We start from the raw sequence: 16,269 nt of genomic DNA, 5'->3' as shown, positions 1-16,269 counted from the left end.
CTGGAAGTTCACGGTACACATATTGCTGAAGCCTGGCTTGGAGAATTTTGAGCATGACTTAACTAGCGTGTGAAATGAGTGCATTTGTGCGGTAGTTTGAGCATTCTTTGGCATTGCCTTTCTTTTTTTTTTTTTTATTTTAGGTAATTAATTTATTTTTTTATTGGAGGCAAATTATTTTACAATATTATATTGGTTGGTTTTGCCATACATTGATATGAATTTGCCCCAGGTTTACATAAGTTCCCCCTCCTGAACCCTCCTCCCACCTCCCTCCTCCCTTTATCCTCCCTCTGGGTCATCCCCGCATGCCAGCCCTGAGCATCCTATAACATGCATTGACCCTGAACTAGTGATTCGTCTCACATATCACAACATACATGTTTCAATGCCATTCTCCCAAATCATCCCACCCTCACCCTCTCCCATAGAGTCCCAAAGACTGTTCTGTACATCTGTGTCTCTTTTGCTGTCTCGTATACAGGGTTATCATTTGCATCTTTCTAAATTCCATATATATGTGTTAGTATACTGTATTGGTGTTTTTCTTTCTGGCTTACTTCACTCTGTATAATAGGCTCCAGTTTCATCCACTTCATTAGAACTGATTCAAATGTATTCTTTTTAATGGCTGAATAATACTCCATTGTGTATATGTACCAAAGCTTTCTTATCCATTCGTCTGCAGATGGACATCTAGGTTGCTTCCATGTCCTGGCTATTATAAACAGTGCTGCAATGAACATTGGAATACACGTGTCTCTTTCAATTCTGGTTTCCTCAGTGTGTATGCCCAGGAGTGCGACTGCTGGATCATATGGCAGTTCTATTTCCAATTTTTTGAGGAATCTCCACACTGTTCTCCATAGTGGCTGTACTAGTTTGCATTCCCACCAACAGTGTAAGAGGGTTCCTTTCTCTCCACATCCTCTCCAGCATTTATTGCATGTAGACTTTTGGATAGCAGCCATTCTGACTGGTGTGAAATGGTATCTCATTGTGGTTTTGATTAGCATTTCTCTGATTATGAGGGATGTTGAGCATTTTTTCATGTGTTTGTTAGCCATCTTTATGTCTTCTTTGGAGAAATGTCTGTTTAGTTCTTTGGCTCATTTTTTGATTGGGTCATTTATTTTTTTGGAATTGAGCTGCAGGAGCTGCTTGTATAATTTGGAGATTAATCCTTTATCAGTTGCTTCATTTGCTAATATTTTCTCCCATTCTGAAGGCTGTCTTTTCACCTTACTTATAGTTTCCTTTGCTGTGCAGAAGCTTTTGATTTTAATTAGGTCCCATTTGTTTATTTTTGCTTTTATTTCCAATATTCTGGGAGGTGGGTCATGGAGGATCCTGCTGTGATTTATGTCGGAGAGTGTTTTGCCTACGTTCTCCTCTAGGAGTTTTATAGTTTCTGGTCTTACATTTAGCTCTCTAATCCATTTTGAGTTTATTTTGGTGTATGGTGTTAGGAAGTGTTCTAGTTTCATTCTTTTACAAGTGGCTGACCAGTTTTCCCAGCACCACTTGTTAAAGAGACTGTCTTTTCTCCATTTTATATTCTTGCCTCCTTTGTCAAAGATGAGGTGTCCATAGATGCGTGGATTTATCTCTGGGCTTTCTATTTTGTTCCATTGATCTATATTTCTGTCTTTATGCCAGTACCATACTGTCTTGATGATTGTGGCTTTGTAGTAGAGCCTGAAGTCCGGCAGGTTAATTCCACCAGTTCCAGTTTTCTTCTTCAAGATTGCTTTGGCTATTCGAGGTTTTTTGTATTTCCATACAAATTGTGAGATTATTTGTTCTAGTTCTGTGAAAAATATCTTTGGTAGCTTGATAGGGATTGCATTGAATGTATAAATTACTTTGGGTAGTATACTCATTTTTACAATATTTATTCTTCCAATCCATGAACATGGTATATTTCTCCATCTATTAGTGTCCTCTTTGATTGCTTTCAGTAGTGTTTTATAGTTTTCTATGTACAAGTCTTTTGTTTCCTTAGGTAGATATATTCCTAAGTATTTAATTCTTTTCGTTGCAACAGTGAATGGAATAGTTTCCTTAATTTCTCTTTCTATTTTCTCATTATTAGTGTATAGGAATGCAAGGGATTTCTGTGTGTTGATTTTATATCCTGCAACGTTACTGTAATCATTGATCAGCTCTAGTAGTTTTCTGGTAGAGTCTCTAGGGTTTTCTGTGTAGAGGATCATGTCATCAGCGAACAGTGAAAGTTTTACTTCTTCTTTTCCAATTTGTATTCCTTTTATGTCTTTTTCTGCTCTGATTGCTGTAGCCAAAACTTCCAGAACTATGTTGAATAGTAGTGGTGAGAGTGGGCACCCTTGTCTTGTTCCTGACTTTAGGGGAAATGCTTTCAGTTTTTCACCATTGAGGATAATGTTTGCTGTGGGTTTGTCATATATAGCTTTTATTATGTTGAGGTATGTCCCTTCTATTCCCACTTTCTGGAGGGTTTTTATCATAAATGGATGTTGAATTTTGTCGAAGGCTTTCTCTGCATCTATTGAGATAATCATATGATTTTTATTTGTCAGTTTGTTAATGTGGTGTATTATGTTGACTGATTTGCAGATATTGAAGAATCCTTGCATTCCTGGGATAAAGCCCACTTGGTCATGATCTTTGGGATTGGAATGAAGACTGACCTTTTCCAGTCCTGTGGCCACTGCTGAGTTTTCCAAATTTGAGTGCAGCACTTTCACAGCATCATCTTTCAGGATTTGAAATAGTTCAATTGTAATTCCATCACCTCCACTAGCTTTGTTCATAGTGATGCTATTTAAGGCCCACTTGACTTCACATTCCAAGATGTCTGGCTCCAGGTGAGTGATCATGCCATTGTGATTATCTTGGTTGTGAAGATCTTTTTTGGACAGTTTTTCTGTGTATTCTTGCCTCCTCTTCTTAATATCGTCTGCTTCTGTTAGGTCCATACCATTCCTGTCCTTTATCGAGCCCATCTTTGCATGAAATGTTCCCTTGGTTTCTCTAATTTTCTTGAAAAGATCTCTTGTTTTTCCTATTCTGTTGTTTTCCTCTATTTCTTTGCATTGATCGCTGAGGAAGGCTTTCTTATCTCTCCTTGCTATTCTTTGGAACTCTGCATTCAGATGCTTATATCTTTCCTTTCCTCCTTTGCTTCTCGCTTCTCTTCTTTTCACAGCTATTTGTAAGTCCTCCTCAGACAGCCATTTTGCTTTTTTGCATTTCTTTTCCATGGGGATGGTCTTGGTCCCTATCTCCTGTACAATGTCACGAACCTCCGTCCAGAGTTCATCAGGCACTCTATCTATCAGATCTAGTCCCTTAAATCTATTTCCCACTTCCACTGTATAATCATAAGGGATTTGATTTAGGTCATATCTGAATGGTCTAGTGGTTTTCCCACTTTCTTCAATTTAAGTCTGAATTTGGCAATAAGGAGTTCATGATCTGAGCCACAGTCAGCTCCTGGTCTTGTTTTTGCTAACTGTATAGAGCTTCTCCATCTTTGGCTGCAAAGAATGTAATCAATCTGATTTTGGTGTGGACCATCTAGACAACATATTAAAAAGCAGAGACATCACTTTGCTGACAAAGGGCCATACAGTCCAAGCTATGTTTTTTTTTTTTTTTCCAGTAGTCATGTATGGATGTGAATGTTGGACCATAAAGAAGGTTGAATGCTGAAGAAGTGATGCGTTTGAGTTGTGGTGCTGGAGAAGACTCTTGAGAGTCCCTTGGACTGCAAAAAGATCAATCCAAAAGGAAATCAATCCTGAATATTCATTGGAAGGACTGATGCTGAAGCTGAAGCTCCAATACTTTGGCCACCTGATGCGAAGAGCCAACTCATTAGAAAAGACCTTGATGTGGGGGGAAATTGAGGGCAAGAGGAGAAGGGGGTGACAGAGGATGAGATGGTTGAATGGTATCACTGACTCAGTGGACACTGAGTTTGAGAAAACTCCAGGAGATAGTGAAGGACAAGGAAGCCTGGTGTGCTGCAGTTTACGGGTCCACAGTCAGATGTGACTGAGCGACTGAGCAACAACAGATTCACATTCCAGGATGATACAGGGTTTACCAGTCAAAGGTATCAGAAGGTCTCCATAGACTCCCAGTTTACATTTCAATAAACTAGACCTAAGAACTCAAAAGCCTCTTGATGAAAGTGAAAGAGGAGAGAGAAAAGGTTGGCTTGAAGCTCAACATTCAGAAAACAAAGATCATGGAATCTGGTCCCATCACTTCATGGGAAATAGATGGAAAAACAGTGGAAACAGTGTCAGTTTATTTTTTGGGCTCCAAAATCACTGCAGATGCTGATTGAAGCCATGAAATTAAAAGACGCTTACTCCTTGGAAGGAAAGTTATGACCAACCTAGATAGCATATTAAAAAGCAGAGACATTACTTTGCCAACTGAGGTCCGTCTAGTCAAGGCTATGGTTTTTCCCGTGGTCATGTATGGATGTGAGAGTTGGACTGTGAAGAAAGCTGATCACCGAAGAATTGATGCTTTTGAACTGTGGTGTTGGAGAAGACTCTTGAGAGTCCCTTGTACAGCAAGGAGATCCAACCAGTCCATTCTAAGGGAGATCGATCCTGGGTGTTCACTGGAAGGACTGATGCTAAAGCTGAAACTGCAATACTTTGGCCACCTCATGTGACGAGTTGACTCACTGGAAAAGACTCTGATGCTGGGAAGGGTTGGGGGTGGGAGGAGAAGGGGACGACCGAGGATGAGATGGCTCGATGGCATCACCGACTCTGTGGACATGAGTCTGAGTGAACTCCGGGAGTTGGTGATGGACAGGGAGGCCTGGAGTGCTGTGATTCATGAGGTTGCGGAGAGTCGGACACGACTGAGCGACTGAACTGAACTGAACTGAAGCAATCTGGGCTAGAGTCTCGCTGTTCATAACCTCCTATGTGATCCTCATCCACCGTTTTGAGCAGCACTGAGATGCTGTGAGGAGACACCCGATGTCCAAGGTAAGAGAAACCCAAGTAAGATGGTAGGCACTGAGAGAGGGCATCAGAGGGCAGAGAGACTGAAACCACAATCACAGACAACAGGCCAATCTGATCACATGGACCACAACCTTGTCTAACAATTAATCTAAGCCATGCCTTGTGGGGCCTCCCAAGATGGACGGGTCATGGTGAAGAGGTCTGACAGAATGTGGTCCACTGGAAAAAGGAATGCAAACCACTTCAGTATTCTTGCATTGAGAACCCCATGAACAGTATGAAAAGGCAAAAAGATAGGACACTGAAAAATGAACTCCCCAGGTCAGTAGGTGCCCAATATGCTACTGGAGATCAGCGGAGAAATAACTCCAGAAAGAATGAAGGATGGAGCCAAAGCAAAAACAACACCCAGAGGAGGATGGGACTGGTGATAGAAGCAAGGTCTGATGCTATAAAGAGCAATATTGCATAGGAAACTGGAATGTTAGGTCCATGAATCAAGGCAAATTGGAAGTGGTCAAACAGGAGATGGCAAGAGTGAACACCGACATTCTAGGAATCAGTGAACTAAGATGGAGTGGAATGGGTGAATTTAACTCAGATGACCATTATATCTACTACTGTGGGCAAGAATACGTTCGAAGTAATGGAGTAGACGTCATAGTCAACAAAAGAGTCAGAAATGCAGTACTTGGATGCAATCTAAAAGTTGACAAAATGATCTCTGTTCGTTTCCAAGGCAAACCATTCAATATCATGGTAATCCAAGTCTGTGCCCCGACCAGTACTCTGAAGAAGCTGAAGTTGAACAAATCTATGAAGACCTACAAGACCTTCTAGAACTAACACCCAAAAAAGATGTCCTTTTCATTATAGGAGACTGGAATGCAAAAGTAGGAAGTCAAGAAACACCTGGAATAACAGGCAAATTTGGCCTTGGAGTACAGAATGAAGCAGGGCAAAGGTTAATAGAGTTTTGCCAAGAGAACGCACTGGTCATAGCAAACACCCTCTTCCAACAACACAAGAGAAGACTCTACATATGGACATCACCAGATGGTCAACACCAAAATCAGATTGATTATATTCTTTGCAACCAAAGATGGAGAAGTGCTATATAGTCAACAAAAACAAGACCAGTAGTTGACTGTGACTCAGATCATGAACTTCTTATTGCCAAATTCAGAGTTAAATTGAAGAAAGTGGGGAAAACCACTAGACCATTCAGGGGTGACCTAAATCAAATCCTTTTTGATTATACAGTGGAAGTGAGAAATAGATTTAAGGAACCAGATCAGATAGACAGAATGCTTGATGAAAAATGGATGGAGGTTCGTGACATTGTACAGGAGACAGGAATCAAGACCATCCCCAAGAAAAAGAAATACAAAAAAGCAAAATGGTTGTCTGAGAAGGGCTTACAAATAGCTGTGAAAGAAGAGAAGTGAAAAACAAAGGAGAAAAGGCAAGATATACCTATTTGAAGTAGAGTGCCAAAGAATAGCAAGGAGAGATAAGAAAGCCTTCCTCAGCAATCAATGCAAAGAAATAGAGGAAAACAATAGAATGGGAAAGACTAGAGATCTCTTCAAGAAAATTAGAGGCGCCAAGGGAACATTTCATGCAAAGATGGGCTCAATAAAGGACAAAAATTGTATGGACCTAACAGAAGCAGAAGATATTAAGATAGAGGTGGCAAAAGTACACAGAAGAACTGTACAAAATAGATCTTCATGACCCATTTAATCATGATGGTGTGATCACTCACACTCACCTAGAGCCAGACATCCTGGAATGTGAAGTCAAATGGGCCTTAGGAAGCATCACTACAAACAAAGCTAGTGGAGGTGGTGGAATTTCAGTTGAGCTATTTCAAATCCTGAAAGATGATGCTGTGAAAGTGCTGCACTCAATATGCCAGCAAATTTGGAAAACTCAGTAATGGCCACAGGACTGGAAAAGGTTCGTTTTCATTCCATTCTCAAAGAAAGGCAATGCCAAAGAATGCTCAAACTACGGCACAATTGCACTCATCTCACATGCTAGTAAATTCATGCTCAAAATTCTCCAAGCCAGGCTTCAGCAATACATGAACCGTGAACTTCCAGATGTTCAAGCTGGTTTTAGAAAAGGCAGAGGCACCGCTGGATTGCCAACATCTGCTGGATCATGGAAAAAGCAAGAGAATTTCAGAAAAACATCTACTTTTGCTTTATTGACTATGCCAAAGCCTTTGACTGTGTGGATCACAATAAACTGTGGAAAATTCTGAAAGAGATGGGAATATCAGACCACCTGACCTGCCTCTTGAGAAACCTGTGTGCAGGTCAGGAAGCAACAGTCAGAACTCTACATGGAACCACAGACTGGTTCCAAATAGGAAAAGGAGTACGTCAAGGCTGTATATTGTCACCCTGATTATTTTACTTATATGCAGTGTACATCATGAGAAACGCTGGACTGGAGGAAGCACAAGCTGGAATCAAGATTTCTGGGAGAAATATCAATAACCTCAGATATGCAGAAGACACCACCCTTATGGTAGCAAGTGAAGAAGAACTAAAGAGCCTCTTGATGAAAGTGTAAGACTAAAGTGAAAAAGTTGACTTAAAACTCAACATTCAATTAACTAAGATCATGGCATCCGGTTCCAGCACTTCATGGCAAACAGATGGGGAAATAGTAGAAACAGTGGCTGACTTTATTTGGGGGGGTTCTAAAATCACTGCAGATGGTGACTGCAGCCATGAAATTAAAAGACGCTTCCTCCTTGGAAGGAAAGTTATGACCAACCTAAACCACATGTGAAGAAGCAGAGACATTATTTTGTCCACAAAGGTCCACCTAGTCAAGGCTATGGTTTCTCCAGTAGTCTTGTACGGATGTAAGAGTTGGACTATAAAGAAAGCTGAGTGCTGATGAATTGATACTTTTGAACTGTGGTGTTGGGGAAGAAAATTGAGAGGCCCTTGGACTGCAAGGAGATCCAGCCAGTCCATCCTAAAGGAGATCAGTTGGAAGATCATTGGAAGGACTGATGTTGAAGCTGAAATTCCAATACTTTGGCCACCTGATGAGAAGAGCTGACTCATTTGAAAAGACTTTGATGCTGGGAAAGATTGAGGGCAGGAGGAGAAGAGGATGGCAGAGGATGAGATGGCTGGATGTCATCACCGAGTCAATGGACATGGGTTTGGGTAGACTCCGGCAGTTGGTGATGGACAGGGAGGCCTGGCCTGTGTGGTTCATGGGGTCACAAAGAGTCTGACATGACTGAGTGACTGAAATGAACTGAACTGAACTGAGATGTACATTAATCACAGAATTAATCGATCAACAAATACTCTTTAGTACTAATCATTTATATAGTGTGCTGGGCAAGATGGGGAAGATGAAGGAGTCTGAGAGTTCTTACATCTTCATCTTCAAGAAGCCAAAAATTAGAAGACACTTACAAAAACAGACACACTGCATAATTTAAGTGATAAATTCATGGTACTGAAGCTTAAAGCTATAGATTCCCTGCTGAAATTGGACATCAAGAAAGACAGACTTTGAAGAGTTGTACGTCTTTTGATAAAGAGGAAAAAGGAAAACAAGCCATTCTGACACTACTGAATATCACTCAGTGAAGAGGAACTCAACCAATTTGACAGAAAAGAGGGTACACATTGAGAAGTAGTAAAGATAGAAAAGGAAATTTTGGAAGGCTGAAAAGACAAGAAAAATAATTTGCCATTTATTTGAGCAGATTCTCACCAAGGTTAAGTACATAACTATTTTTACAGTAAATATTTGTGATAACAAATTTATTAATCTACTGAAATAGAAATATTTCAAAAGCATAAACATAATATCTTGACTAATAATATAAAGGAAAATATATGTGAAAAGTAATTTTTGATGAAATAATATGTATTTTTGAATCTGCAGATGCCTTAACATGACTACAGTAGAACACATAGCAAAGTTCAGTGGCATTTGTATTCAGAATTCTCATGAATGAATGTTTTAAGAGAGTACCAAGGTTAGTGTTGATTATTTGTGTCTGAAAAACCACAAATATAATGGATTTTAGGGACTTAACTTCCAGAAATACTAAGAACTTTTCATCAAGTTATAAAAAATTCTTCCATCTAAATGATAGCATCTTATAGAATTCATTGTACATGAAAATATAAAAAATATTTTATATTCTTATAAAAATATGATAGTTCCTAGGTTCATTTAATTTTAAGTGTATTTTTCCCTACACATTTAGAATCATGCAAGATGTCAGGAAAGTTTTTTGCATGAGATTGTCCCACATTTGCAATCTAATAAGCCTGGGTCCAGTACCCTAGTTTATGCTAGAATTCCCTCAATTAAAGCGATAAACCAATCATTGCCATGAAATTTAAAAACTCTCCCTAGGGATCAGTATAGACCCCTCACTAAACAACACTGGCATTTTATGGAATCTTTAAAACGTTCACAAAAGGAAAGAAGGTTGTAAACCTGGTGATAATGAATTAAGGGCATGTATAACTGAACTGAACTGACCTTGGTAGTGGGCTTTGCAGGTGGCACAGTGGTAAAGAATCTGCCTGCCAATGAAAGGAGATGCAAGAGATGTGGGTTCAGTCACTGCATTGGGAAGATCCACTGGAGTAGGAAATGGCAACCGGCTCCAGTATTCTTACATAAAAAATTCCGTGGACAGAAGAGCCTGACAGGTTACAGTCCATGGGATTGTAAAGAGTCGGACACGACTGAGCACACACATGTACACACACTCCTGGTAGTAGGTAGTAGAAAGTAAATTTAATGCAATAGTCCTGATGAAATGGACCATAGACTTGAATAAAGAAGATGACAGAATATGAAAGAGAAGACAAAAGTGCAGTAAAACATACAGGGATAATCAACAGAAAGCAATGGCTGATTGGCTGTGAAGAATGAAGACGGGAGGAAGTCAAAGAAGTTTTGTGTATTTTTGGTTTTGTTTCATTTTCCTTCTCATTCTTTTGAAGTAGCAAATCACTATTGCTTTATTTTGATGGCTGCCAATTTTAGAATATCAACTACATTTTTAGGTATTTTTCAAATTTATTATTGGATTTATCCCCTTTAAACACTGTGCCTATAATTAAAGTAATGAAGTGAACGTAGGTGATAGAGGGGATTAGCTAGTGTCATGTTGGGTGATAATAAAAGCTAATAGATGCTCACTCCCCACACTGATGCCACCCTATCAGTCAAATCATCCCAATTTAGTGATGGACAGCCACTGCCTACCATCTGCTGCACCTGAGATACCACAGCATGGTGTATGAATAATTGCGTCCTAAAGGCATCCGACAGACCAGAGCAATTTTCTGCTTAAATATAACCACAACCAACTCTTTTCCATTATGATTAGCATTCAGCAGTTGCAGTGGGGAAAATGCTGAAGAGTAAGTAATCAAAACACATCAAAAATGTCATGTAACTTTTGGAAAATAAGTGAATTATTGATTGAAACAGAAAAGCTATAGTGGGATGGATAACTGGTATCGACAGTTAAAGGGAGAGATGAATATCATAAATGATGGTTTTTAAGGTGATGATTTATTTTAAAATAACTTTATAAATAAATCATAAAATCGTCTTTCAAAATTCGTCTCTCAGGGAACTGATGAAACCCTATATACACAGGAAGGGATTTTTTGTTTTATTCGCCAAAAACTTTTTTCTATATTTGGTAATTATATTAGTTTCTGGTATTTCTATAGAAATATGTGCTGCTCCTGAGTGGAAGGCACATCATTTGATTCTTTTGTAAGTCAATGTAATGTCTATGGTTAGTTAGCACCTTGGATGGGATCTGTGATCATTAATACCCTTTGTCCATTATTTTTGATTCTCCTCTCTTCTGAGCATGTAGTAGAATAACATTAGGATGCCATTTAATTGGGTCAGGACATGTCAACTTATTTTAGCCAATAAGCTTTAAATGCAAGTGTCAGATGTATCTCCTCGATGGAACCTAAATTGGTCATGAGAAATACCCCACACCTCACATTTTCTTCTCAGATATCAATCCAGAAGTGTCTGTTGTGGAGGCTGATCCTTCAGCCTGAAATCCTAAATGAAAATAATAAGCAGAATCTCTTTCCAATTGAGTGTATCAGTTCAGTCACTCAGTCGTGTCTGGCTCTTTGTGACCCCATGGACTGCAGCATGCCAGGCCTCCTTGTCCTTCACCAAATCCCAGAGTTTACTCAAACTCACGTCTATTGAGTCAGCGATGCCATCCAACCATCTCATCCTCTGTCATCCCCTTCTCCTCCCACCTTTAATCTTTCCCAGCATCAGGATTTTTCAAATGAGTCAGCTCTTTGCATCAGGTGGCCAAAGTATTGGAGTTTCAGCTTCAACATCAGTCCTTCCAATGAATATTCAGGACTGATTTCCTTTAGAATGGACTGGTTGGATCTCCCTGCAGTCCAAGGGACTCTCAAGAATCGTCTCCAACACCACAGTTCAAAAGCATCAATTCTTTGGCATTCAGCTTTCTTTATAGTCCAATTCTGACATCTAAACATGACTGCTGGAAAAACTATAGCCTTGACTAGATGTACCCCTGCTGGCAAAGTAATGTCTCTGCTTTTTAATATGCTGTCTAGGTTGGTCATAACTTTCCTTCCAAGGAGTAAGTGTCTTTTAATTTCATGGCTGTAGTCAGCATCCGCAGTGACTTTGGAGCCCAGAAAAATAAAGATGTCACTGTTTCCAGTGTTTCCACATCTGTTTGCCATGAAGTGATGGGATCAGGTGCCATAATCTTAGTTTTCTGAATGTTGAGCTTTAAGCCAACATTTTTACTCTCCTATTTCACTTTCATCAAGAGGCTCTTTAGTTCTTCTTCCCTTTCTGCTATAAGGGTGGTGTCATCTGCATACCTGAGGTTATTGATGTTTCTCTGGGCAATCTTGATTCCAGCTTGTGCTTAGGAATTTGTTGTTTCAGGCCAATGCAACTTTATTGTGGTTTGTTACTACAGTGGACTTCCCAGGTGATCCTAGTGGCAAAGAACCACCTTCCAGTTCAGGAGATGTAAGAGACATGAGTTTGATCCTTGGGTCAGGAAAATCCTGGGAGGAGGGCATGGCAACCCAATCCAGCATTCTTGCCTGGAGAATTCCATGGACAGAGGAGTCTGGCAGGCCATGGTCCATGGGATTTCAAAGAATTGGACATGACTAAAGTGACTGAGCACCAGCACCACATTATTGCAGTATAATCTGGTCTGTCTTGCCTCAGGGTTGATGAGTGAGCATCCTGAAATCTCTTGGAATTATATGTGAAAATTGTACATGAAATTATATGTCCATCATATTCAAAGACTTTGGACGTAAGCTATTTTTATTTGTGTCCTGACTTCAAGACTTAATAGCTGTATGACCTCAGACCAATTACATAGGATCTCTGTGTTTTGGTTTTTTTTTTTTTCTGTATAAGATGGGCAGAACTGTTGGCTCAAACAGTAAAGAATCTGTCTGCTATACAGGAGACCATGGTTCAATCCCTCAGGTCAGGAAGATTCCCTGGAGTGGGAAATGGCCACCCACTCCAGTATTCTTGCCTGGAGAATTACATGCTCAGAGGAGCTTGGCGGGCTACAGCCCATGGGATCACAAAGAGTTGGACAAAACTGAGTGACTAATACTCTCTGTGTTTTCTTTTTCTGTATAAGATGGACAAAAAATTGACTCTGTATATAGTATTCTTAATGATGTTTGCAAACACTCCAGTTCCCTCTTCTTCCTAACACATTGCAGGACTGAATTCCACCTCCCATTTGAAGTTAGGAGAGTTCCTATGACCTGAACTGGCCAAAGAAATGTGAGTAGAATTAACATGTATCATTCTTGGGCAGAAGTTGTAAGTGCCCCTGCTTGCTTCATCACTTTCTTTCTATCTGCTGTGATAATGAGAAATTTTAAATAGTCAGATGCTCCTTTAACCCAGATCTCGGATTAAAAATGAAGCAGTACAGAAGCCCCCAGGCAACTTTGAAGGGGCACATATCAGATATCAGGCCTGGAATGATTAGCTCAGCACAGCCTAGTCATCAAGGTGGTTTCTTTCTGGAGACTCTGAGAGAGTGTCTGCTCCATGCCTGTGTCCCAGCTGTTAGCAGTTGCCAGAAATTCTTGGTGTTCTTGTGATTGTATCTGCATCACTTCAATCTGTTTCCATCCTCACATCTGCTTGTGTGTAGCTCTATGTGTTTTCCTCTCTTACAAAGGGCATCTAGTCATTTGACTTAAGGCTCATTCTAATTCTATATTATCTCACCTTTGTGCTTACATTTGAAATGATCCTAATTTCAAATAAAGTCATATTCATGGGTACTGGGCTTCCCAGTTGGTGCTAGTGGTAAAGAGCCAGCCTGCCAAAGCAGGAGATGTGAGAGACACTGGTTTGATCGCTGGGTTGGGAAGATTCCTTGGAGGAGAAAATGGCAACCTGCTCCAGTATTCTTGCCTGGAGAATCCCATGGACAGAGGAGCCAGGAAGGTTGCAGTCCATATGGTCTCAAAGAATCAGACACGGCTGAAGCAAGTCAGCACGCATGGGTACTGGAGGTTAGAACTCAAACATAGCTTTTGGGGAAACAAAATTCAACCCACTATATTTCATATAATGTTAATACTCTTTGATGAAAATTATATGAATGGAAATTAGAACACAATGACTATCTCATATTCTCCATCATCTAAAAACGCTTTGATTATATTTATTTTTCTCCATTAAAAATAAGAGAAAAGCAGATTACTGCTTTCAGCACTGCATATCAAAACAATCAGGCTCTAGTTAAAATATTGACTTACTAGGAGTTTCAGTAAGTAATTAGGATACTGCAGAAGTAGAAATTATAAAGAACACAGATCTCAGACAGTATTCAATAATGTATGTAAACTGGAATTTTCTTTTTTTTTTTTTAAATGAGTTTGTGATAAAGCTTAACTGCCGAGGAAAGTAGTCTGGGTGTCGTAAATGGAAAATGTGAAATCTTAGTCTCCACTCCAGAACTACTGATTCAAAATCTGCATTGTAATGAGATCTCCAGGTGGTTTATATGCCATATTCCCCTTAAAGATGAAAAGCACTGATCCAAAATAAATCATTATTTAGGACAATACAGTAGACTATACTGCAAAAGAAGAAGAAAGCCAACAGAGCTTTCTACAGCCCTCTTCACATTGATTTAATAAGATTTATGCCAACCAAATCTATAATGTTAATGGGAGATTTTTTCATGCACAGAAAAAATGAGGTCACAGTCATTTCCCCCCCCCCTTATTTTAGTGTTCTCCAATAACTATTTCTGTGCCTACAAAATATTTTTCCTTAATTAAATTGATTATTATTTTGAGAATTTATATCAATTTTCCTGCTTATATAAAATGGGCAAATTGCAACTACAACATTTTTAAGCCCATAGTGTTGCTGGTAGAATTAAACAAGATTATGCAATAAAGAATATGGTATAGTGTCATGTACATAATGAATGACCAAAAACCAGCATCTCTCCCTTTCCAAAGTTTACATTTTCTTTTTATTTAACAATGTTTTCCATTTGAACTTAATATTTTCCAATCGAATTTACCAGTATTTTCCACTGGACATAATATTTCCAATATTTGTTCACTATATTTCTGGTACCATTTCAGCCTACCCTGTATATTGCCTTTATATTTTCAAATTGGAGGACATCTGCATAATTCAAATGTCATTTTACAGATGAGAAAACTTATAGCATAAAATGGCAAGGAATTGTTTCAATCATTCAGAAGATGAGCACTGGCATTAGAACCAGAACTTCAACACTCTTACTGCCAATTCAGTGCTTCTTTGTTTCTTTGTCATAATAGGCTGTGTGGGCAGTAAATGCATGTTGCTACCACCGCTCAGCAAGCGTGTACTCAAATTGCCAAAGGAAAGCACCTGGTTATCTAATGTTTTCATTTCTAATCCCCCAAATATATACCCAATAAAGGTGTACCCATTTAAGACCCTATTGCTTGGGGGTCAACATTTTATAAACTCTACTCTAGCTTTCTTAGAGGACAATGAGTGAACTGAGTTTTTACTAAGGTCTGGAGTGGTGATAATGGCCACTTCTTGTCAATCCACAAGTATAGGCTAATAAGAGGAATTTTAGAACCAAGCTGATTCTTCCATGAATGTGATGTGTCAGGCCCTGGCGTGCATGGATGCGCTGAACATTGCAGAACCTAGCTTTTCCTATTTTTCTTAATCGTGGAGACAAACGGGAAAATTTTGCTTGTTGGCAACACTAAAAGGAATTGGAGTTTTTCAGTAAACCCCCCTTTATCTTTGATTAAGTGGAAATAAACAGACTTTAGTACTCACTAATACATTTGTTTGGCATATGTTCTTAAAGCTATTTTTCTTAGGTATTAATTCAATGTAAGCATTCATTTTCCTCAAGGGATTTATAAAATGTACATTTGTAACTTAATACATTAAAATTACAGGCACTACCTAATTATCCTGATGTTCATTTAATTGCTTCTTTTAGATCATCCATACTACTGAACATTTGTTCATTTCCTAAGAATGACTGCTTAGATATGGAATACCACATATATGACAGCAATTTAATGCAAAGAAATCTCATGGTAAAATCTGTCTAATCTTATATATTGGTTTTGGTTAATGAAATTAGTTTTTTAAATACTTAAAATTTTAAATAGGAGATTGCCAGCAGGATCCTCCAGGACCCACCTCCCAGAATATTGGAAATAAAAGCAAAAATAAACAAATGGGACCTAATTAAAATCAAAAGCTTCTGCACAGCAAAGGAAACTATAAGCAAGGTGAAAAGACAGCCTTCAAAATGGGAGAAAATAATAGCAAATGAAGCAACTGATAAAGGATTAATCTCCAAAATATACAAGCAGCACCTGCAGCTCAATTCCAGAAAAATAAGTGATCCAATCAAAAAATGGGCCAAAGAACTAAACAGACATTTCTCCAAAGAAGACATAAAGATGGCTAACAAACACATGAAGAAATGCTCAACATCCCTCATAATCAGAGAAATGCTAATCAAAACCACAATGAGATACCATTTCACACCAGTCAGAATGGCTGCTATCCAAAAGTCTACAAGCAATAAATGCTGGAGAGGGTGTGGAGAAAAGGGAACCCTCTTACACTGTTGGTGGGAATGCAAACTAGTACAACCACTATGGAGAACAGTGTGGAGATTCCTCAAAAAACTGGAAATAGA

The 16,269-nt window shown here is 39.1% G+C and overlaps 1 pseudogene; it reads right to left on the bottom strand.

Moving 5' to 3' along the window:
- LOC148777852 (nuclear nucleic acid-binding protein C1D pseudogene) overlaps positions 1-16,269 on the bottom strand; it is a 41,356-nt pseudogene that overhangs the window by 7,336 nt on the left and 17,751 nt on the right.

Source organism: Moschus berezovskii, chromosome 5, assembly GCF_049115385.1.
Source record: "Moschus berezovskii isolate FMDL1 chromosome 5, NW_MosBer_1.0, whole genome shotgun sequence".
NCBI classification, from domain to species: Eukaryota; Metazoa; Chordata; class Mammalia; order Artiodactyla; family Moschidae; genus Moschus; species Moschus berezovskii.
Note: the sequence above shows the minus strand (reverse complement) of the source record. Positions and strands in the feature narration are given on the sequence as shown.